The sequence below is a fragment of the Strix aluco genome, chromosome 1 (assembly GCF_031877795.1).
Source record: "Strix aluco isolate bStrAlu1 chromosome 1, bStrAlu1.hap1, whole genome shotgun sequence".
In the NCBI taxonomy this organism is placed as follows: domain Eukaryota; kingdom Metazoa; phylum Chordata; class Aves; order Strigiformes; family Strigidae; genus Strix; species Strix aluco.
In genome coordinates this window covers 136,999,261-137,022,593 of record NC_133931.1, presented here as the reverse complement: position 1 = coordinate 137,022,593, position 23,333 = coordinate 136,999,261, and the positions used below count along the sequence as shown (strand labels likewise).

The 23,333-nt window shown below is 41.4% G+C and overlaps 1 protein-coding gene across 3 annotated transcripts in view; it reads right to left on the bottom strand.

Moving 5' to 3' along the window:
- The window catches only part of HDAC9 (histone deacetylase 9), a 489,787-nt gene extending 472,671 nt beyond the window's left edge, over nucleotides 1-17,116 (bottom strand). For all 3 annotated transcript variants that reach the window (XM_074836930.1, XM_074836921.1, XM_074836937.1), the window contains exon 1: nucleotides 16,903-17,116. The gene's annotated coding sequence lies outside the window, so the exon portion shown is untranslated. The remainder of the gene's footprint in view (nucleotides 1-16,902) is intronic.
- Between the last annotated feature and the right edge of the window lie 6,217 nt (nucleotides 17,117-23,333).

Sequence of the window (23,333 nt, the reverse complement as noted above, 5' to 3'; positions counted from 1 at the left end):
ACATAAGTGCTTTTAGAATCCATTCAAGAAACTACACAGCAGGAAAGAGAAATGAGTTGGGAGAAAAAGCAGAATTTCTAAAACAGGTAGCTTGAAAGAGGAATTTGGAAGACAAAGTTTTATTTTTGAAAAAGCATTCATCCAGAAAATTAAAAGCTCACTTGGAGGAAAGAGGTAAAGAAACACTTTTTTTATTTCATCTAATTGTATGCATACTGTTAATTTCATAGCAACTATAGGTGAATTTTCCCTCATGAATGTATAAACACAGTTAAGAAGAACCATGACTGACTGTTTATTTTAAGTCTTAAATGATTTACATGCATAAGCCTAACTTAAGCTCAGAAAGCTTTGGGCTGTCACTTATCTATGCCAATTTTAAAAGCTGAACTGAGGTCTTTTTTCACATTATAACCCATCTTCATATCTACATTTGATGGTGTATCTAATCTAAATGAGATCTGACAGAAGGGATCCATAAATGCCACAGAAGGAAGGATGAATTGTTATGATCACTCTAAACAGAGAAAAGAAGTGACCTCTTCAAGCGATAGCAGTGTACTTCCCCTTAGAGCTGCAGAGAAGCAGCAGTGCTATTAACAAGTTCTTCACTAATGTCTTTATGGATGTGAGACTTTCTGTAGCACTTGCTGAAACTCAGTGTTCACGTACTTCCTCAAATGTTCAATTCAGGAAGAAATATGTTGGTACCATTTAAAAGACAACTTTCTAGGAAAAACATTCAAGGAACAAGCTAAAAAAAGTTTGTTGCCACATTGCCAAGCCGCCATATCTCACCCTCCTCCCCTTAGCAAGCCTCTACCAAAGCTTGTGTGTGAAAATGAGGAAACAGCCATTTCATTTCTAAAGGAAATCCCTTGGCACAAGTCAGAGTGGTACAGATTGTATAGCAATGGGGAGATCTGGGAGCCCTATGTGACCACATTTGGAAGGCCACATGTGGATGTATAACTGCACTACCAGTAAAATTTCATGGTCGTATGTCAGGACCATGAATTATGTCATGTACTCCAGGAGAAGGAAACATTCTAAGTTGAAGTTTTAAAAAGTTCAGTATCCAGAAATTGTGAGCACTATCCTGGGCTTCATGCAACATTTGCCCCTTCCATGAAGCTCTATATAAAGCATTCAGAGGCTGCCACCAACCCTGGTACTGTATCCTAGGAGCACCTCCAGTGAAGCACCAGAATAATCTCCAGACAACCTCTCCTGCCTCAGGACCTTCTCCCAGACCCATACCAGAGACACAGCCCAGAAACAAATCCTCAGATGCCTCAGACAAGTTTCCTGGATCTCATTGACTTTCCCTAAGGTACTGAGGAAGAACTAGATTAAGTTTGTGTGTACAGCTACTAATTTTGCCAGTTGGACAGAAAAGAAGTTCAAGGATAAAGATATATAGGTTCTGCCTAGAGGACACATGCTCTTTTAGATACTTGCCAGACAACCTGCCCAAGCAGTAAAAACATGGAAGCTGACACCTGAAGAAGTCAGAACTGTCCCTTCCCACTCATCACCCCAAAACTTGCTCTTCCATGAAAATCACCTCAGAGAAGCTGAAGTTCTAGGCTAGATATATGTACAGGTAACTTAATCTGATTCAGCAGAAGAGAAAGCCAAATGTGATAGGCTATATATCCTACCCATTTGCCAGCCCCAGAATTGGGGGAATTCAGAGCTATCTTACCACCCATATCTGACTGGAGGAGAAGATGTGAGCTTTCACATACAAACATCCCCCAGTTGCAGAACAAGAGGGAAACAAGGACTTGTAACTTCACCATGCAAGGCAGGCAACGAAGCCCTGCACTGAAGCACCACCATGACCTCTTGAGTACAGCTCTTAAAGACTCCAGTTCTCCCAGCATTCTTGTCCTCTACTGGAACTGTCCACCTCCAGCTCAGTAGACACCTAAGTACTTAAGAAATGCAAAACAGGAAAACTTCTCACACAGCAGGACCTCCAGGCTTGATTTCAGACCAAACACAGCTGTCCCACTTCTAGAATTGCTATGTCAGCTCTCTCCTGGATATGACTGAGACAGATCATCAAGTGAAGCAGTGTTGTCATAAATAGAGAAAACACATGACTGCTAGTTTCAAGTGTCCACTCCAGTCTGAAGGAGGGAGACTTGAATCAAAAGTGTCTTGATCCACTTATTCATCTAGAAACACACAAAATAAAAATGGAGCATTACCAAGTTGCTTTAAACCATTTTTTTTCTCTATTTGTCCTATCCAGGATGTATTTCACAGTCTGCAAATCCAAAGACCACAAATACTGTGTCCAGACAGCTCCTCACTCCCCTGTATCAAGCACACCAGACATTGTTTAGACTTATTCTCCTGGTCATGTGCAGGCAAAGGATCAGAATCATGTGGGAAGTTACCAACCTGGAAAACCAGAGACTTGAGGAATAAATATTAAATCTAAGCTGGTTTTGAATGTGTAACATGGGCGGGACCCAGTCAAAACTGCTGATTCTCCATGCTAGGAGCACATGCTTATGCTGCTTAAGTCCGCTGATATCTCTAGTTAGGCTTGGCGCACCAAGTGCTGAAGACATTTGAGAAGGCACTGATGCCTCTCTATTGTCTCCAAGTTTTGTACTCTACTCATCCAGAATTGTGTGCTGTGAGCTAGTAATCACTCGTACACTAAACAATGGTGGGATGCTGCTTGAGCTTCCCTGTTTTCAGTCTGTCAAGCCTGTGTTGCTTTGGTTGTCCTCTCCTTCCTGCCACCAAAGGTTAGCTACATGCAGACATTCTCCTGGCCTACAGCTGGAGTTTCATGAAAGCTGGAGAAGAAGCATTAGAAGTTGTAGGCAGAGCTGAATAGTGGCTGTTGCATGTCTTGTGACTTGGAAGAATCCACTCAGTATCCAGAGGGTTTCTGTGATTTGGATGCTGAGCGTGGCAGGACTCATCTCTGGAAAAGATGAGATCTTTTTCCTTCTCCTCCCACAGTGAGTTGCCCATCTTGATTCTGAGTCACTAGGAGGCCTGTAATCCAAAACTCTGCATTGTTCAGGCCAGAAAGAAGGAAAAAATTAGGATAAGATTTGTCCATGCTGGTTGCCTATAGTTGGTAGAGAGCCTTCTGTTTAGAGCTGTGAGACAGACTAGGACTCAGGCTGCCATGGAGACTGGGAAAAAGCTGTGGGGAAAAATAAAGGAAAAGAAAACATCCTCACTCACAAGAGGAGGCACAATCATGTTTAAGAAGGCCTTGTACCAGCACAGAATGTATCAATATTGGCTCGGTGTGTGTCTTTTAGTGTGTATAGGTAATACCATTGTGATTACCCATGACTACATAGCCACTAGGCCAATATACCAGCCAGCTGTTTTCCCTGGGTAACATGCTTCCTCTCATCATTGTTTTAACCAGCTAGTCTATGATGGGTTTGAGAAGAGACAATGCACACAGGCACCTTGCAATATTCCTGCACTCCAGACTCTTCTCTACGGGACATAGTGTGGTGCAGTAGTCAGAAGATGGAAGAAAAAAAGTAGAAAATTAATTGGATTGCTGGACAATATTGCCAGCACCTTGCATGCTTAAGAATGGTTAGACATCTAGATGAGCCTACAGAGAGATGCGATGGCTTGGGATGTAGGCCTGAGCATCTAGAGGATATAAAGTTGTACACATAGAGAAATTAAATCAAGAGCAATTAATCAAGAGCAATTTCACCACAACTAAACTCAGATTCATAGTTTCAGAGTGGCATCTAACATTTCTCTGTGCAGGAAGATGAAGCCCAGCCTTCATGAGCAATCATGGATAAAACTCTACGTGCTTAGACATAGTCACAAGATTCCACTTTATCTAAATAGTATTTATTCCCACTGGACACAGTAGTTATAGGGTTACTGAAATTTGGATAAGGTTATAAAGAAACAAACACTCCTTCTGCATGAATCAAGAAGAAAATGTCCTCCTTTACTACAGAAACAGCAGATTGAAATTGACTGCATTTAACCTTATTGTAAAGAGGAACGTAGAGTTTAGTTCTTTCTCTTATAGGTGAGGCCACAGTTTCTTCATAGCTCATTATCCTAAAAAAATGAGGTGTTGAAAGTGCCTTCCTTCCTTCAGCTTCTTTATTTCAGTTGTTCGATTTACTACAAATTGTCTCCAGTGCTTATATACAAAGCTGTAATTACCTTCTGTGTGTCAGTAATAAGAAAAAAGGGAAAATACACCCCATTCTATAATAAAATGACAGATTTTACAACCTTATACAGAAGGGAGGGCTCTCCTGTTGATCCTTTTTTGTTCCAGGAATTACGCACTGAATAGTGAATTTATCTATTATATTATTAAATCTATTTTATTTCCATTGGGACATGAAAGATGACTCCTCCTAATCAGGAACTGAGCACCAAAATAGAGTGGGCCTTCAAAAAACTCAAGAAACAATCAGGCTTCGTTATGATTTTATGCTATTGCCTATCCAGGCATAAATTATTCAACTCCAAACATCCTATACATTTCCAGCACAATCGGAATATGAGTATTTGAATAACAAAAATGTGGTGATTTTTTTTTTCACTTTGAGACTGTCTTCATTGGCTCTTTCAATATTTATCTGACTCATGATATATCTTATAGCTATGTGAAAGGGATGTTTTCCTTCCGTAGTATTTAAGGTGTTGGTATGACCCTTCCTATGACTCTTGATCAAATAAGAAAGAGAAAAAATATTAGACTCTCTGGAATAGATCCAAGATAGCATGCCATGGAGAACAGTTTTGTAGTGACCTCTTCTTGCAGCTTCCAGGGTGAGGTTAGAGGCAGGGTGGAGGTGAAGAGTTCTTTGATTACATATTCCCTTCCTATTGCTCCCAAGTGATACTTCTCTGCCAGCAACTTTGGTTGGCTCTGAGTATTTTCTAGTTGTCATCAGCCCATATGATCTTGACTAATCCAGTTGCCTGTGTTAGCCCTTATATTCAAGTCCAAAGCCTCCATTTGCTTCCCAGAAATACTCACTTCCGTTTAAATCATTAAGATTTTACTGGCTTTATTCTCACATGCAATTCTTAGGATGAAAGTTATTTTTTTCTCCTTTGACTACAGAACTGCAATAAAATAGACAAAGCTTCTATTAATTTTCAGATGCATTGCAAGAGAAAAATCAATGTAAAGTGAAACATCTGAATTCCAATTTATTACTACTAGGAAATGGGAACCACAGTAACCTTGCAGTTACTAAACCAAAGAGCTTCCTCATCTATTCCAGATTAAAAAAAAAAAATACTTTTCACTCCCTTAAACTTCCCTTCATTTCTTCTGGCAGCACTGTTCTTAGTGTCTAATCAATACATTTTTTAAAGACAGATGCAGAATGAAACATAACTGGTTTCAAGTATCATTTTCTATGTAGCATCAATGCTTACTGCCCATATGCACAGCATTACTTTGAATTTAAACAATTAACCAGCTGGAAAATGATTAGAACCATATGAATTCCTGATTTAGAGACAATTATTTCTTCAGCTATCTTCTACACAAAAATTATATCTACATTTGTAGCTCTAGTGATGCCACAGCCAACACTGTTCTACACCAGGATAAACCTAGAGAATTCAGATGCAGCAGTCATTTTTCAAAACAGAATTATTAGTACCCTCTTTTCATAACAAAATATGAAACTTCTGTAATTCTGTATTACATAATAAAGTATTGTAATATATAATCAAATAAAACAGGTGAAAAACCTAGTTATACAATGATTATTCACATTAATCCTATGTCGTTATTAGTAGTTTCTGACAAAAGCTTCCTGACCAAAATGGGCAATTTTCTTTAGTGCTTAGTTTTTCCAGAAACTTAAATTTTACAGAAAATGTTCCACAGAATTTATATTATGCTTCTGATTTTTAAAAATCACCCAAAGTATGAGAATCCAATTACTATTAAAATTCTGGGGATTGGATGACAATATGCACTTAGATTTAATTCAGTATAATTAGACTGAATCGCTAGCTAACACATTTTCAACCTGATGCAAGTCAGATTCTCATTTTATTTACCTTGATATGTGTCAGTAATATCAGCTCTGTTAATATCAGCATAGTTAATTATTCCTTCGCCTAACTGAAGCAGCAACATTAGTGGAAAAAGTCTGCAGATAAAATAATAGCCTGCATAAGAAAATCTGACGGACCATTGCACTGATGTTCAGTAACTGCTTAAGGATGAAAAGTCATTGGCTTTTCTTTGATTTGTGTGCTTAGCACATACTCCACATCCCTTTGCAATGTATGACTTTAAAAAAAAAATATATGAACAAAACAAGATAAAAATATTAGACCCCACTTCTGGCATTGGCAATCTATGCAGCTCCCATTCACTTTAGAATATAACTATATAAGAAAAATGACAGATTTTGCTCTTTTCATTACCTTGATTTTAACATATCTGGAGCAGGAAGCTATATAGTGTTCTTTTTCACAAAGAAGAGTAATATAAAATCACTGTATACATACCACAGCAATAGGGACCTGACAAAGAAGCAATCATACGATGCTTTAAGAGAAATACTTTAGCTTACATATCACATAGTTAATCAATTTCATGCAAGAAAATCACCCTCCATCATAGTAAGCAAGCAGAATTTAAAGTATTTTTTTAATCTAGCTTACTTTTCATTTCTTTTGGTTGTATTTCTGTGGCCTTAAAATATGAAAAATATGTCTTTTCAGTCTCTCTCCTGAAGCACTTAGGCTGAAATCACTGCAAAGAATACACATCTTTTTTCTTAACACGATGGATTTATTATGTTGTTTCATTATCTACACGGAAGTGTATTTTGATCTTTCTGACGTTTCTATGAATAAAAGCTAAGTTATGGTCCAAATGTCACCTGAAAAAGACAAACTCTCAGTTGAGTCTCCTGTCCTCTCTCCCTGCCCAGTCTCTTCTTACAAAGACAGTAATACAAGCACTCCACAGCAATGAGTGAGGAGAAATGACGCGCACAAGGGACAAACATCTCAGCAGCTCTCTCCAAAAGTACGGATGACCATTCTGAGGATAAGTAAATGGGAAGCAGGGTCAGAAATTATTCTTGAAATGTCACTGCAAAGTCAATCAGCACTTCCACGTTTCTCACATGCAATGTATACATACTCTCCATAAAAACTGCAGTTAAATTGTTGAAGCAGTTCTGTTGCTACTTTGTGGCCTAGAGAAAAAGGATTTCGTTTGCCAGACACTCAGAAAAATCTCCTACGCATACCAGCACGCTCTGTTTGCATGTAATCGGAATACACTGACGAAGCTACAAACTTATATTTAGGCATCACTAAGGAAAACTAGTGATGGAAGGGACAAAAGCATGTAGATGTTTTGGTGCAGGAAAAATGTACCTATAGTGCATGCCAGAATCTGTTAAAATTAATTAAAGGTAATTGACAAAAGATGGTGTGGTTTAACCCCAGCTGGCAACTATGCCACTCAGCCGCTCGCTCACTCCCCCCCGGTGGGATGGGGGAGAGAATTGAAAGAGTAAAAGTGAGAAAACTCATGGGTTGAGAGAAAGACAGTTTAATAAGTAAAGCAAAAGTTGTGCATGCAAGGAAAGTAAAACAAGGAATTCATTCACGACTCCCCATGGGCAGGCAGGAGCTCAGCCATCTCCAGGAGAGCAGGGCTCCATCACGGGTAATGGTGACTTGGGAAGACAAATGCCATCACTCCAAACGTCCCCCACTTCCTTCTTCTTCCCCCAGTTTTATTGCTGAGCATGACATTATATGGCATGACCCTTTGGTCAGTTGGGGTCAGCTGTCCTGGCTGTGTCCTCCGCCCAATTTCTTCTGGCCCCCCAGCCTCCTCACTGGTGGAATGGTGTGAGAAACAGAAAAGGCCTTGGCTCTGTGTAAGCACTGCTCAGCAATCTCTAAAACATCCCTGAATTAGCAACACTGTTTCCAGCACAAATACAAAACATAGCCCCACAGTAGCTACTACTAAGAAAATTAACTCTACCCCCACCAAAACCAGCACAAATGGCAAAGAAGAATCATCAAGAATTGTATTTAATACATTTTTGTACCTATTCCACTGCTTTCACATCTGTCTAAATTCTATCAGTCTCTCGGCGTTGCCCCAATGACTAATGAGCAGTTAACTGCTGCTAGCTGCAATCCCAACTTCCATGCTCCCTGCCATTTCTGCTCCTGGCTGGGAAAGAGATAACGATACTACAGTCTTCCACAGTGCTTCCCAGATCTCAACTGTGAACGGGGCCTTCACAAACTCTCCTTGTAATCTTATCTGTTTCTTCCAATACAAATAGCTCATCAAGAGGTGAAAATTTCACGTGCAAAGGTGACATCCTGACCTCATTAAAGTCAATGGCAAAACTCCTCATAGGTAAGTAAAACCCTTGACCTTTTCAATGATGTTCCTAACGCTGTTAATATCAGTGTCCTCCTCAGCAAATTGTTTAGAAGATGCCCATTCCTATCACCTTCTTTTGAAATGTGCATTTTCTTCACACTCTGAATCAGTATCAACGACATGCATTAGCACAAGGAAAAATAATGGTTTATCTGCTCTAGGAGTCCTAAAAGACATCTCATCACATTAATAGGCTGTTATTGCTTCAGTCATATGCATCTCACTGAAATGAAGTAAAAACCTGGTTATACACCCATTAATCACATCAATCCTCTATCTTTTTCACTAGTTTCTGATGAAAGCTTCTTGACCAAAAAAAGCACTTACCAACTTCATTATCCAATCAAAGGGAAGCTTTGAACTCTTTTGTTCCAAATGATTAAAATATAACAATATTCAATAACATTTTCACATTTTCATATCAGAACTCTTAACTTCTTGGAGGGGGGGGAGGCACAAAGAGTATAACCAGATGGAGTGGAAGACAAGCTGTATGTGACAGCATAAAATAAATATATATAATTCACATTCTTCCAAGAGACTTTGTGTAAGAAACCTGGATTTATTGAGAACAATTGAGTATTCTCTTTGATGCTTACTTCATTCACAGATCTCCATAAGACTAATATGTTCGAAATAGGAGAACTAGCACCTCTACAAGGTTTTACTTGGCTTTTCTTTGTTATGTTATGTTCAGCAGCACTCTGTGTTCAGTGCAAATCATCCACCTTCAAGCAAGGAATGTATACCTGCAAGAGGAATGGATTGCTAGGCTGCTACTACAGATGGTATCCATAAATTAAAACTAGATTTATAATTTATAAATTAAAATACCTTTCTCTGACTTGTATCTTCATTTGGATTTCCCTCCAAACTATTCACTCTTGTCAGTTCTGTGGCCCTGTTGCCACAGGACCGCATCTTGACCATGTCTTCACTCCGCTGCTGTTGATGAGATTGAACTTCAGTTCCCCACTACTCTCTACTTTGATGTTTATGGAAGGAAAACTGAGTACACAGAGGCCAAAAACGATCCTAGGGCAACCTCCAGCTAGATCCCTGGTGTGAATGATGGAGGTCAGCAGGGCAGACCTAACTCACATCATAAGACTCTCTATGATCCGTTTTAGCTGTTGAATACTATTTTCCATTTCAACTCACTGATCTTTCAATTTATAATATGTTTTCAGAAACTATACAGAGTAACTATTTATATCCCAAATAAAACAGTTTCAGCTCCAATATGAAATATCAAAATTCCACTTGATTAATAGTATGGTTTATTAATCAGTGTTGGTTATATTGTCTACCAAAAGAGGAAACAGGAAAGATTAAAGCAGTAACTGTATCTATTGTATATTGTCAGCATATTCCTCTAATTTTAAGCTACATATGAACAATTGAATAGCTATCTATCTATGAATCAGGCAAAATGCCAATAATTTATACATTTTACACACTAAAGCAGTTACTATGTGCATGCTGCTTATATTCCATTTAGAATTTAGTGTTTCAATTTTTTTTCCTTGGAAATCTTACATTCACACCTGCAGTTCAACCACCTCTTGTAAAGCAATGTTTCAGTTCAATAGTTAGGCATCTTGAAGACTTAATGATAACTGTCAAAAACCTGAATAATTACGAGTTTTGTATAAATAAAAGCCCAGACATACAGAATGTCTGTGACATGTCATTTTCATCATATGCTTCTATAAAGGAGATATTTTAATGCCTGTAAAGTGTTTTAAAATAAAATTTCAATGTCACATTACCTCCCTACTCCAAAATAACATGATTCAAGAACTTTTCTGATAAGATCTATCAAATAAGTTGTGTTTCTGTGTAAGCTGCAATAACAAATTCTTAAAAGCACATAACAGCTTGTATTAATTTTATGGTCTCAAGACAGTACAGTTCTGCTCAATGCCTTATTCATGAATTTTCAGAATCTTGTACTATATACTATTTGGTAGATTCACCAATACGAAGTTTTAGGGTTCTCCGTTACCCAAGCACTCAACCTCATCTGGAATACTGCATCCAGTTTTGGTGGTCCCAATAACTGAAGGATGCCTCCTCCTGAGTCCATCAAGACAGTCAGGGGCTGGATCACTTGCCCTACAAGGAGAAGCTGAGAGAGCTGAGCTTGTTCAGCCTGGAGATGAGATGGCTTTAGCAGGGACCTAACATCAGCCTGCCAGTGCCTTTGAGGAGGTTATTAACAAGATGGAGCCAGGCTCTTCACAGATGTGCATGTCACAAGAACAAGAGACAATAGTCATGAATTGAAACTGCAGGAGATAACGACTCAACATAAAGAAGAAAAAATGCTATGAGGATAATTAAGTATTGGGTCTGATTCTCCAGTGAGGTTGTGGAATCTCTTTGATTGGAGGTTTTCCAGACAGAATTGGACAAATGCCTAAGCAACACAGTCTGAATTCTATGTTGAGTCTGCTTTGATCAAGACATTAGTCTACAGACCTCCTAAGGTCCCTTCCAACTTGAATCCTTCTGTGATTTAGTGTGATCATGAGCATTACAAAAAGTAACAGGAAATTAAACTTCCAGTTTGACCTGAACACATCCTAGGACACATCAGTCAAGCTTTTTAGAAAAGACATAATTACACCATCGGACAAGGTGCTAGTGAGATTTCTGTGGGCACAGACTATCATTCTGGTCACATTTGCTGAAGAAATATAAATTCAGCTTGAAAATGCTACAGAGAAGGGCACAAAGATATCTGGAGGAATAGAGATATTCTTACATGAAAATAAAACAGAAGGGTAAAAGGCTGACTAAATGAAGGCTCCAAGGATGTATGATTTCAGTTTGATCAAAAAGTAAAACCAGGAAAGTTATTAGATATTTTGTATTTAAACAGGTAAAAATTGACCATGCACCAATCTATTAGCACACTTACCTAAGACTTCTCATTACAAGTCTGTAAATTTACATCCCTTCTTGATTTACTTGCACAGTTTATAGCTTATGACATGCATCAACTTCAAAAGTTTCTTTGGGGGGAAAAAAAGGGGGAGGGGGGCATAAAAAGAGAGAAACACAGAAAAAGGGAAAGGGAACTGAAAAAGCAAAAGGAGAAAATGGAAAGGGGAAAGACAAAACTCCCTTCAGTGGCTAGTCAAAAAGAGAACTGACAGGGTCTCCCCAATAAGCATCCTCTCCAGTATATCAGGTGGTCCACCATACTACTTCTCCCATAGAAACTATACAGATTACCTCATGATCTCTTCAAATTCCCTATTGCCTGTCCCCACTTATGATGCTATTAGCAATGATTGGAGCAGTCTCTGATCAGAGGCTGGTGTTGCGAGCTAACTGGCTGTTAAGCTTTGCATATATCATTGGATAATGCTTATCAGATACTTGTCTTTCTCCTAATGCAAACTAAAAGCTGCAAAAAGTGGTGCAAGAAAAGGATGGTGAAAAAGAGTGACTCTTACACCAGTGGCAATCACTTCTCACTGGAAACATGACATAACAGTAGTATGAGGATGTATAGGTGCAAGGCCATGAGAACAACAGTACGAGACCAACAGCACAAGGACAGCAAGGGAAACACTGCCCCAGGAGCTTTGGTGAAAGGTTACAGAGCTGCAAGGGAAAGGCAGAGTGCAGAGCTGCAAATGGAAGACCCTGGCATTGCAAAAGGTTGAAGCACCAAAGACACTGTGCAGCACACCACCTTCTTTATGAACAAGTTCAGGCTCAAGTCTTCTCATATCCTGCATGCACACAAGACTGACTTATTCTTCAGGGCTGCCAATTTCTCTAGTGGACCGGGCACCATCGTTTCAAGACAATCATTAGACAAGGTCTTCTTTTCTCTTCCAGATTAAAACAGCATGGCAACAGAAGCTGGACTCAGTGAACATAATGGTAAAAACTCACACGTGCTCAGCCTGAGCCAGATACAGGACTCAAGTCTGAACAAAGCCCCAAGAGTGACAGTCATCCATTCTAGAGAAAGAGCACTCTGTATCTTAAACAGAAATGAACTTAAAACAAATACTGAGAGTCTCAGAGCAGAAACTGAATGAAGAGAAACAGAATCAAGCATCTTCTACTCCAAGACTCAAGAACTAGGGACAAATAAAAGATGTACTGTAAGTAGTCATCTTCTTACAGGCACGTCTGAGCTACCTTCACTGAAGACCATTTCATTTCCTTAAACAAAAATAGTTTACATTTATGCAATAGCTTTAAAACCAAATTATCCTGATAGTTATTAGACATTATAAGAAACTTTGTGAGTGACATTAACATTTATACTGAAGAACACCATTAACAAGAAATTACTGGAAAATAAGAACAAATCTATGCTTCCTACTACCTTCCCAGCTCATACTCTACATAATACACTGAATTAATTCTAAAGGCAAGTAAACATCTGATCTTGGAGGCTGTGTAACAAAAGTTTTCAATTACTTTTCCCCAAAAAGGAATTTCTGAATTGCATAATTTCACCTTGCTGATCTTGACTGTGTAAGAATGTATGGACAGTAAAACCTGATAATCAAACCAAAGATCTGTTTAGCCCAATATTTTGTCCTCAGATGCCCAACAGCAGATGAGTAAGGAAAAGAGAGGCAGCGCAATGCAACCATGTAATGGTACCTCCTTAGAATACTCTGAAGTCTTCAGAATATTTGCAGGTTGGGACATTCTGATCCAGAACCATTATTTCTCTGCTTTCTAGCCTTTGATATAACTTTTTGCATTGACAAACTTCTTTGGCAAAAAGTTACATAACTGTATATTGTATATATTGTATAAAAATGGAGAAATTTGGGTATGTCCTCACAGGAAAGTTAGATCATACCTTGTAGGTGAAAGGATTTTAAGATGGCCTCAAAGCAGTGAAACATTATTTCTGAAGAGTAGTTAAGCACTGTTTAGCTGTAATTTTTAAGCTGCTTGAAGATGAAGCTATGAATTAGCAAGTACAAATAAACTTCATAAGATTATAAAAGCTGTAATAATAAAGTTAACACTAGTGCAGTCTTATCCAGCATGCACTGGCATTCACAATATAATGCATTTATTCCAAGTAAATTACATCAAATAAGGGATAAATTATGATCATCCTAATCTAAAAACTCAAAACCAAAAAGGGCAAATGAAAGGTGATTTCATCAAGTAATGTTAGCTCTAAAATGCCTTACTCACATATCAGTTTCAGTAAACAATCTAACCTTAAGTGATTCAGCAACACAACTTTCTCTGAAAAAAAATGCTTACTTCTCTGAAAATCACTGCTGAAACCTTGAAGCAGGACAAATATCTTTTAGCATGGAATAGTCCATGAGAGTGAGAGTTACCTTTAATTTAACCCATCAAACGTATTACGTACCTTCCTACTTAAATGCAGCAATAGAAAGAACATTGTCTTATACACTCTTGAAGAGACTGGAAAAGCCTGATAAATATTCATTCTTCTAACCTGAATTTCTATAGAAATTTAATTTCACATAAAGAGTGCGCATATAGGACATATACAATCCTCAGCAAATCTGGCCCAAACCTCTTCCGTAAAAGAGAAAAAACCCTCACTCCTGAGATATACTGAGCTCTCTCAGCTCCACAATTCAGCTGCGACTACGCTGTAAACCAGAAGTACTTTCTATTGCAGTTTGTATACACATACCCTACGTAGCTTTAAATTAGCTAGTCTGAACACTGATGAATATAAAATGACAATACTACATGCAGTCTGGTAAATATGTGCTTAATTTACCATTTTGGAGATGACTAGGCTACATCCCAACTTTTTTGTCATTTTTCATTGGTTATAGTTGTTCATACACAACAGGAATTGATTATTTTCAAAACTACATTTCTCCTACTAAGCACTACCTGAATACTAAGAAACTAACTAGTCCAACTACATTTAGTCACTCTCAGTATTCATGGTAATTCTTACTGGGTTTCATATAACTTTCATAATGGGTAAACATGATTTTGATCAATATTTTCAGTATGCAAACTACATTTTTAACAGCAACTTCTATGGGCCTATCTCAGGTAGTGAGATGAACAACTGAAAATTATTTTCCACTTTAAACGCTTTTTAGAAAGTACATCGTTTTTATAACTTAATCTCCTTTTAATGTTAGCTTCTATTAAGAAATTAGAAAATATATATGCCATTCAATCACAATATTATCTTTTTTTCCCAGAAAAATTCTTGTAGGAACAACTGCGCCAAATGAAACATGCATGTATTGGGACTTTCAGTAGGGAAGACACTATTTACTATTTCACTTTTGTTTTCAAACTTCTCTGGGCACAGAAGGATGATGGTAAACAGAAGATAAACAACAGCTTACAATCTACTATTCCAGTTTCATCCTGCAGACCCATTTGTGGAAAAGCAGGTTAATGGAAAACCAAACACTACTGTTTTCAAAACTGGCATTTTAATGTCAGGTTGAAAATACTGGGGTGTATTACACATTCACACAGACTTTGATACCAAAATACAAAGGAATCTGACACCAAGAACGGTGTTTTGGGTAGGCTTAACTAACTGTGGTGCTGCACCTGCATCAACTTGGTCATCAAAAAGTATAATGGTGGTTTTTTCCGAATTCTGAACTGACAGTGACATTTTCATACAAAAGGGAGCTATTTCAATATTTATAAGAAGAAGCTGGCACCAGCGGTAGGCAAATATGACTGACTGCAGCTTTTCTCTGGGGCCGTGACATGTTTTTTCCCCAATGTTTTGGATCACATCTCTGCCATCATAATGAAAAAGAGGTGTTAAAATAGTCTATTATTTACATCATTGATGGTGGAAACTTGTATATAGTTGAGACCTATACATTTTATACAAATAATGATGAAACTTAAGTGTATGAAGGGATGGAATTGCCTTTCAAGGCTCCTCCGGTATTATGACAGAGAACAAGCCTGCATTTCTCTCTGAAAAAAGTAGGTGTTCTGGGTACAAAACATACGTGGGCTGGGGCCACTGATACAGGAATGCATTGGACATGAGAGAAAATTTATAATCATTCAATAAAACAATAATTTTAAATAGATCTAGGGAAGCTGTTGGAGAGCCAGGGGCGGGGGGGCAGAGAGATGAGAGAGGGGAGATAGGAGAGGGAGAGTGCGTTTGCAAAACCTTAACGTGAAATACCTTCCTTTTTTTGTTCATGAACTCTCAGCAGAGCTTACAGGCCTTTGTGAGCTTGCAAATTAAATCCTGAATAATTGTCACAAACTATTCTTCTGTCACAGAAAACAAAATGTCAAGGAACTAAAGCTGACAACGCTGAAAGACAAATATGTTTAAAATTCCTCGGTTTCTGTGTCGGTGCTTGTTCTGTGCTGTTTGTGACAGAGATTCTCAACAGCTTTTGCATCAGAAAAGAACATTCATGCATTTTTGTATGTCAAAAGGTCTCCACAATTCTTCGCTACTTCTTTCTCAATGTTCAGCTTGTTTTAAACATTTCTCCCCTCTTAAATTCTCACGTAGTTTAACAGCGGTTTTAGACCTCTTCGGAGCACTTAAAAATACAAACTACCGAGGGCTCAGTGCAAATCTTTCGAAGACGAAAACGCATTTTGTGCGTTACAAGTGATACCTGCTTTTTTTTTTTTTTTCTGTTAACGGTGATAAGCGAGAGTGATTACTGATTGTTACTATATTCCATTTCAGATCAAAATCCAGACATTTTAGGCAAGACGGAACAACTGTACCCTTCTTGGAAACTACCCGTCCGACGCCCATTGCCTTCCCGGGACGCATACACCGCTCGGCCACCGAAAAAACCCGATGACACAAACTCTGGCCCCGCACCCGGGTCGGGATGCCCCGGTACCTGCACCCGAGCCCCGCCTGCTCCACTCCGGGCGGCCCCGGCCCGGCGGGGCCTGAGGGGAGCTCCCCGCCGCCCGCCCCCACCTGCTCGGCGCCCAGGGGGGGCAGCTCCCCCCGAGCCCCCCCCCAGCTCCCCGCTACCCAGCCGGCCGGGGGGAGCTCGCATCGTCCCCTCCGCCCGCTGAGGCTCCAACGACCAGCCCCTAAGCTGCCGTAGGTGCCCCCGGCACCCCGCGATACGGCCCCACGGGAGGAGAGGGTGCCAAGGGGACCCCCCGCTCCCGGACCAAGCGCACACACACGGACGCCAGGCAGGGCAGACGCGCCGAAAACTCCTCTTCCACTCACACTCCCGCGAAACAAAACTTGCCGGGGGGCGGTCGCCCCCCACCCACCGCCGCCTCGCCCGCCCCGACACGGCCCAACTTCCCGAAACCTTCCCAAAGGTCCCAAAAAAACCCCACCCCGGCACGTCAAGGACAACGGCCGTGCGGCGGGACCGGCCGGACCCCGCGGCCCCGCGCTGCTCGCCGGCCGCGGCCGGGCGGAGCGGGGCGGAGCGGAGCGGAGAGGCGCGGAGCGGCAGCCGGCCGGTGCCACTCACCTTCCCGCGCCTCCGCCTTATCTCTTCGCTCGCGGGCTGCAACTCCCAGTCCTGCCCCCAACTGCCATCTTCCACCGGGGCGGCGGGGGAAGGAGCGGAGCGGGGAGGAAAAGTTGCGGCGGGGATTAGGTGGCCATAGCGCCGGCGGGCGGCGGAGCCGGCGGCGGGGCGAGCCTGTGCCCGGCGCGGCGGGGCGGGGCGGCGGCAGCTGGCGAGGGGCTGCGCGCTGCGATCGCAGCCCGTGGCGACGCGGGGAGGATTTACTAAAAATAGCCGCTCGGCGCGGCGCGGCGGGGGGGGCGGCGGGGGGAGGCGGCCGGGGGAGGCCGCCGGGCTGCGCCGCGCTCCCCGCCGCGGCCGCTGGGGGCCGAGCGGGCCGGGCCGCGCCGCGCCGCGGCGGGGGAGCGGCGAGAGGGGCGCCTCGCCCGGGCAGAGGGGCAGGGAGGGTCCCCGGGAGAAAGCCGAGGGACCGCGGCGGCCCGGGGCGGGCAGCGCTGCGGCGGCAGCGGCCCCGCTGGCGGGGGGTGTCGGCGCTGCCCGGAGCCCGCCGGAGCGCTGCCTCCCCGCGCCGCCCCGGGGCTCTGCGCGTGCTGGCGGCCGCGGGAGCGCGGCCCGGCGCGGCGGCCACCGGCGGGGCCGGAAGGGCTTCGCCGCGGGCCTGGGAGGGCCGGGCCCGCACGCCGCCTCCCCCGGGCCGCGCCGGGCCGGGCCTAGGCCCCGCGGGGCTTTCACCGCCTCCCCGCGGGCCTGGCTGGCGGCCGGTGGCGGAGGCGCTGCTCGGCCATTTCGCGCCCCTTGCCACTGGTGAGCTCTGTCAGGCCTCGGCGGGGCACGCACCTGCCTGTCACCCCCCTCCCCTGCCAGCGAAGGGGACGGGAGCTGTGCCAGGCCCGGCCGTGCGGCCCCGAGGAGGCCGCCGGGGCCCGGCGGGGCGGAGTGAGGACGCGGGTGCGGGACGGCGCCCGCCGCCGCTGCCCCCCGGCCTCGGGCGGTCGGCACGGGAGAGAGTGTACGGGGTGCTGGTGGGCCTCAGGGGCAGGTGTCGATGTGCCCTGGCGCTGTCACTCCCTGAGATGATTGCCGCATTTCTCTGGCGCTGCTTTCCCCTCCTGGTCTTTTCATCAGCCTTGATATTTCTTAGTATCTTCAACTGGAGATGCCCCTCTTCCTGAACACACGTTAGGCCGCTTTGGTCTCCAGGATTCCCTTTTCCTGATTCTGTTTTATACGGCATATGAACCACTTTAGTCTACGGATCCTGTCTTAACCACATTTATTTCTAATCTAAATTTACGGATAGATTTCATTACTCGGGAGAGAGGGGAGCGCCTCCTTTTATTTCTCCATTTCCAGGTAAAGGTTAGCCCCAAGCAGTTTAGTTCTTGGAAATCTAAACAACCAAAAGATGTCATTAGCTATCTTCCACCTAGAGGCTTTGGAATTTGTATTTATATATATTCCGCTTATTACTGTGGAAGTTTCACACTGTGTTTTATTCTTTTTTAGCTTTTTAAGATTGATTGTACTTATTCTTTTCACTGTATAGTTTTCAGATGTTAGCTTTTCTGAAACAAATGTTTAAAATTGTTGTTTCCAAGGCTGGTGAAGAACTAGTTAAGAGTAAAAGGTAAAGCTGGTGGCTAAAGGAAAAGGTTTGGAATTTGGGCCTGAATGTCACTGATTGCTCAAGGGATACAACAGATGAAAACTCAGCTGTGGTAAGCAGTGTTTTTCGTGACCCTCAAAATAAATGTCACTTCTCAGAAATAAAACTGTGTCTGTGTATGTTTCAACTTGGAGAGGAATCTCATTAGTTTGTTTTGGTTTGTATTTTAGTTTGGCAGTTGGTTTCAGTGGTATTGCTAGATGTTAAGTCATGGGGTGCCATGTCACAGATCTAAGTCCAAATTGGCTAATGAAATTACACAGCGCCGTTTCTCTGTCAGATCGATTTGTTTCATATGTACTCCTGTCCTCTGTCTACTCAAAGGAAGCATTAGCATTACAATTATAATCTAAGACTAGTCACCGTTCTAATGCTGTGTTGAGAACAACTGAATTTATACTGGAAAATAACGGGCATCTCTGAGACACCTCTGTGCTTGCCCGACTCATTTCCACTCAGTGCTAATAAATATACTGAAGTGGTGCATGGTGGTAATGTTCAGGCAGCCTTTATCTTGCTTTTGCTAGATCTACTATTGCTATTCCATTACTAAGATAACTACTCCTAATGCTACTGACCAAAAAATTATTTATAGAGTTGACTGATTTGCTGGAGTGACTATGTGTAGCTCTGCTTTCAAATGTAGCGTTCCCTGTTTTAGCACTGTCTTTCTGAGTTATTACAAACATTTACTGAAAGTCATGCGGGTGAGAAAAGAATGTGGTATGCCTGCATTATAATTTGTAAGTTTAATTTATAAAGCCTGAGATGAGGTGCTGAAATCCTTAAAACATTTTTATCCCTAAAAGGAGACTTGCATCATCCTTGCAGCTTCATCTCTGCCACGTTGTGAATTGGTGTCTGCTGACCATTAGGGCTATGATGCCCTTCACATACATTCTAGAGTAACTGGATTTTTGAATGGAAAAAGCTTGCATATTTATCACACAGAAGATCGGTAAGGTCATTTTGGGGAAGGCCACAAAAGGTTTTGGAAACTACACTGGAACAGAAAAATTGTCTTCCCCATAGTTCCTCACTTAAGGTAATGCCTAGTGAAAGCACTAGGAGAAAAAACATAAACATTTTTTTCTTTTTTTTCCCCCCAGTCAAATAGAAACACTGAAAATATTAAAAACATTGAAAAAAACTTATACAAACCTCTGTAGCATTCAGTAAACCATTTCTCACTTTGACACATATTTTAGTATTAATTCTGTGGAAAAATAGCTTCCAGAAGTTCCATGTCTTCACTGGAAATTTCCTTAGGTATTAAAAAGGCACTGAGGCAGAACAGCTCACTGAGCAGTGAGCAGTTCCCTTACTATGATACCAAAAAGAAACGTGTAGGATGTTCTGTACTGTGTGACCATTAAAATAAAGATGATACTCAGCTATGTCCCTTTCCAATCCAGTTCATAAACCATCATTTCACAAAAAGTGAAATCCACTGAGATGAACAGCAAAACTGTTACATTTAACAAGACCAAACTGTACTTCCATCATACACATGCTTGTTAACTTGTGGATGTGAATAAGATCGAAGTAACGCTTGTCCATGTAAACCGTTGAGGAATGAACAAAAGCTAAGTCTGCCCCATTAGTTGATGTTATATGCCAGCTCTTTGCTGAAACGATCAGTCCTTTTGGATATATTTCTGTTCCTCGACCGCCAGACTGCAGATCCTTTTCATTATCTCTGGCAGTCAAGAGGCTTCAATTATTCTTCTCAGGTGTAATCTTGCCACACACCTATGCTTCTAGTCACATCCAGAGCAGACTGACAAGATGTACTTTACAGAGATGATTCTTAACTTCACCTTGAAGTTCAAGGAGGCAGCCACCTACTTGCCAAGTAAGATGAATAAACACCCCAAAACTTAGCTGGTGTCCGTTCCTTAAATTCCTGTCCAGTTTTCAATGAAACTCATGGCTCTGCTTTTTATCTTCAAAGTTCGGAGAAGTTCAAGTCATGCTGTACTCCTCTGTAGAAATCAATACCAGCTGCCTCTCATCTGTCACCTTCTAGGGCTAGATCCTTCTGATGCTTCAGATCCCTATTTTTTTTTAAAGGAATTAATAGACTGATACCTAGCGTGTTGCATAGATCATCCATGCACCGTGTACCTGAAAAATGTGGCCCTTCTAACCAATGTTGTGCAGTTCTCTATGTATGCTTCACATATGTGTCATGCTTTAAAGAGTATCTGCTGTTGCAATTATTTGTATTTTACTAACAATGTTTGCATTAAGTCCTTCTCTAACATTTCAAGATTTGTCTTCTCTAAGAAAAAAAGAATTGTTGGGGAGAAAGGGTGTGACTTATTTGTGATGTCTGTTAGTCTGAGAATTAGTTAGAAGGTCTTCTGAGTAAGAATGCTAAGCCATTTAGTAAGTATCTTGCTCAGTGGCTTATAAACATTAAAATTTTACATGTTTCAGATTGGGTATAATTGTTGATTTTGTTTACAGAAAGTGTTTGCTTTTTTCCTGAAAAAAGATCAGCAGTTTAGCTGATCAGACAGTTTTACGCAATTTGTAAATAACCACTTAACTGCTGCAGAAGTAGGCAATCTAAATAAATCAACACAGATGCCAACATTTTAAAGATAATAGGGATTTTTCTACTAACATTAAAAAAAAGAATAATTTTCTATATACTTAAATGTCTTAGGAAAATGTATTTCTCGTACACTGGACATAATTTAATGTGTGATTAGCTGTTTCAGTGCCTGGGCTTTCAGGAATCTGTACGCATACCTACATTTGATAGACTATTCAGGTGGTTAAAATTAAACATGTTATTACCCTTTTTTTTTTTTTTTTTTTTTTAGTGCCAGTGGTTAGCCAATATTTGGAAATTTGTGGGCTATTTCTCAGAAACATGAGAGAGTCAAGTGTTTTTTGATCCCAACCTATTTGTATGCAGAGAATATAAACAGATCTTGTTTCCTTGAACACAGTAAGTTGTGAAATGAGTGACCAGACTGGGCTGTTTGCCCATAACACCAAGCCTACACACAACCGTCCTACAGCAGCACTGTGCCCCCAAAGTGGTTCTTTCACACACACAAAGCAAAGGTTTTTAAGTGCCCCCTAATGCTGTGGTGAACTGTGCCAAACTTGCAATCCTTCATATAAAAAGGGGATCTAAGTACAAGGCTTGGATGTCTATTGGAAGGTTTCCCATTAGCTTTGGACTAACTGGAGCTGAAGCTGAGCCCTGTCCTTGCTTTTCCTATACTGCCCTTCACTCTTGATACCTGCATCCTCTTCTGTCCTGATTCTAAACACCTCTGACTGTTGCAGTCTTGCCTGCTTTTTGTCCGGATCCTTTTTTCACATTTTTTGTGCTGCTGAGGTGCCAAATTTTCTAAATATTGTGTTGAAGACATTGGTATGTCCCATTACACTGGTGCAAGTGACCTCTCAGGTGTCCTAACTCTGCTCTCATCTCTGAACCAGCTGTCTTTCCCAAAGTGATCTGATGATAGACGCCAGCAATTGTCTTATCCAGAGTCTTGTCTAGGCCAAGCAGCAAGTTCTGTCACTCTGTGCCCTGTTTACGTATTCTCGGTGTTTCCTTGCTGTCGTCTTGATTTTCTGATGTCCTCGTTTCTTCCTGGCATACAACATAGAGCTCCACCAAAGGAGTGCATTTGTATTCACAGCTCATTGTACAAATCTCGGTTTACAGGACTGAGCACCTTTTTCAGCCTTGTCATGCTGATCCACAGTTTGCGAGGTAGTTTCTATTCTTTGCCATTACTAAGTTAGCAGGCATTAAAGTATTCCTTCACTTACCCTGAATAGAAAATGGATTTTATCCAAACAAGGATAGATCATAACTATATCAAGAACTGCCCACAGATCATAAATATATCTAGCTTACAAAATTTCAGATGCATTAGTCTTTGTAAAAGTGCTTAATAATTACAAAAATAAAATGCCTGGCCTTTGCGCTTGGTGTGTCTTATTTGTTCCTCATAATCATTGTTAGATGGTAAAGAACGTTATGGGTGAATTTCTTTAGTTCCTAACTGAACTACTGTTTTAAAAACAAGCTGTGTTTAAGATGAGAAGAGGAACTCTCCATGGAACACTGTCATTAAACCTGACCGGATCGTGCTTGTTCGGGTGGACGATTGCATCTGGTTTTTGTCATGCTCTTATTACAATTAACTGCATTAGCAGATAGTATGTGATTCTGAATGAAAGAGTGAGTCTGAAATTACACAAATCTTTCTCACTATAATGATTCATCAGGTAGGATTTGTTTCAGCTTTCTGCTTTATCTTTTTTTTTTTATTATCCCACGCTCTGTAGTGATGACAGAGTTGTGATGGAGAACAGGCATAAGTTACTGCTAGGAGCCACTGTCAATAAGCTTCATGCAGGCAGCTCGGGCCTGATGATGATTCACTGATGATCAAGTGCAACGAACAGCCCCACGTGAGTAGATGAGGAAGTAATTTTCTGGGGGACAAAACAATTTGGTGACATTATTCCTTCCTGTAATTTCTTACTTCTTGATCTGAAATGGCAATATCTGGTAGTTTTTCTCACCTGAGATCCCACAGCTTAGTACCAGGGCAGTATGAAGCGTGGTGTCCATGGAAAGAGAGCTTTTCCTGCACAGTTCTCAGCCATGAGGAAAGGTTATCATTGACTTGGTCTAGGCTTTTCCAACTGGGGTAGATGAGCTGTGTTGTAGCTGTTTCTGTTGTCTTGGTTGACTTAAAGATAGATTGCATTGTCGTGGCTG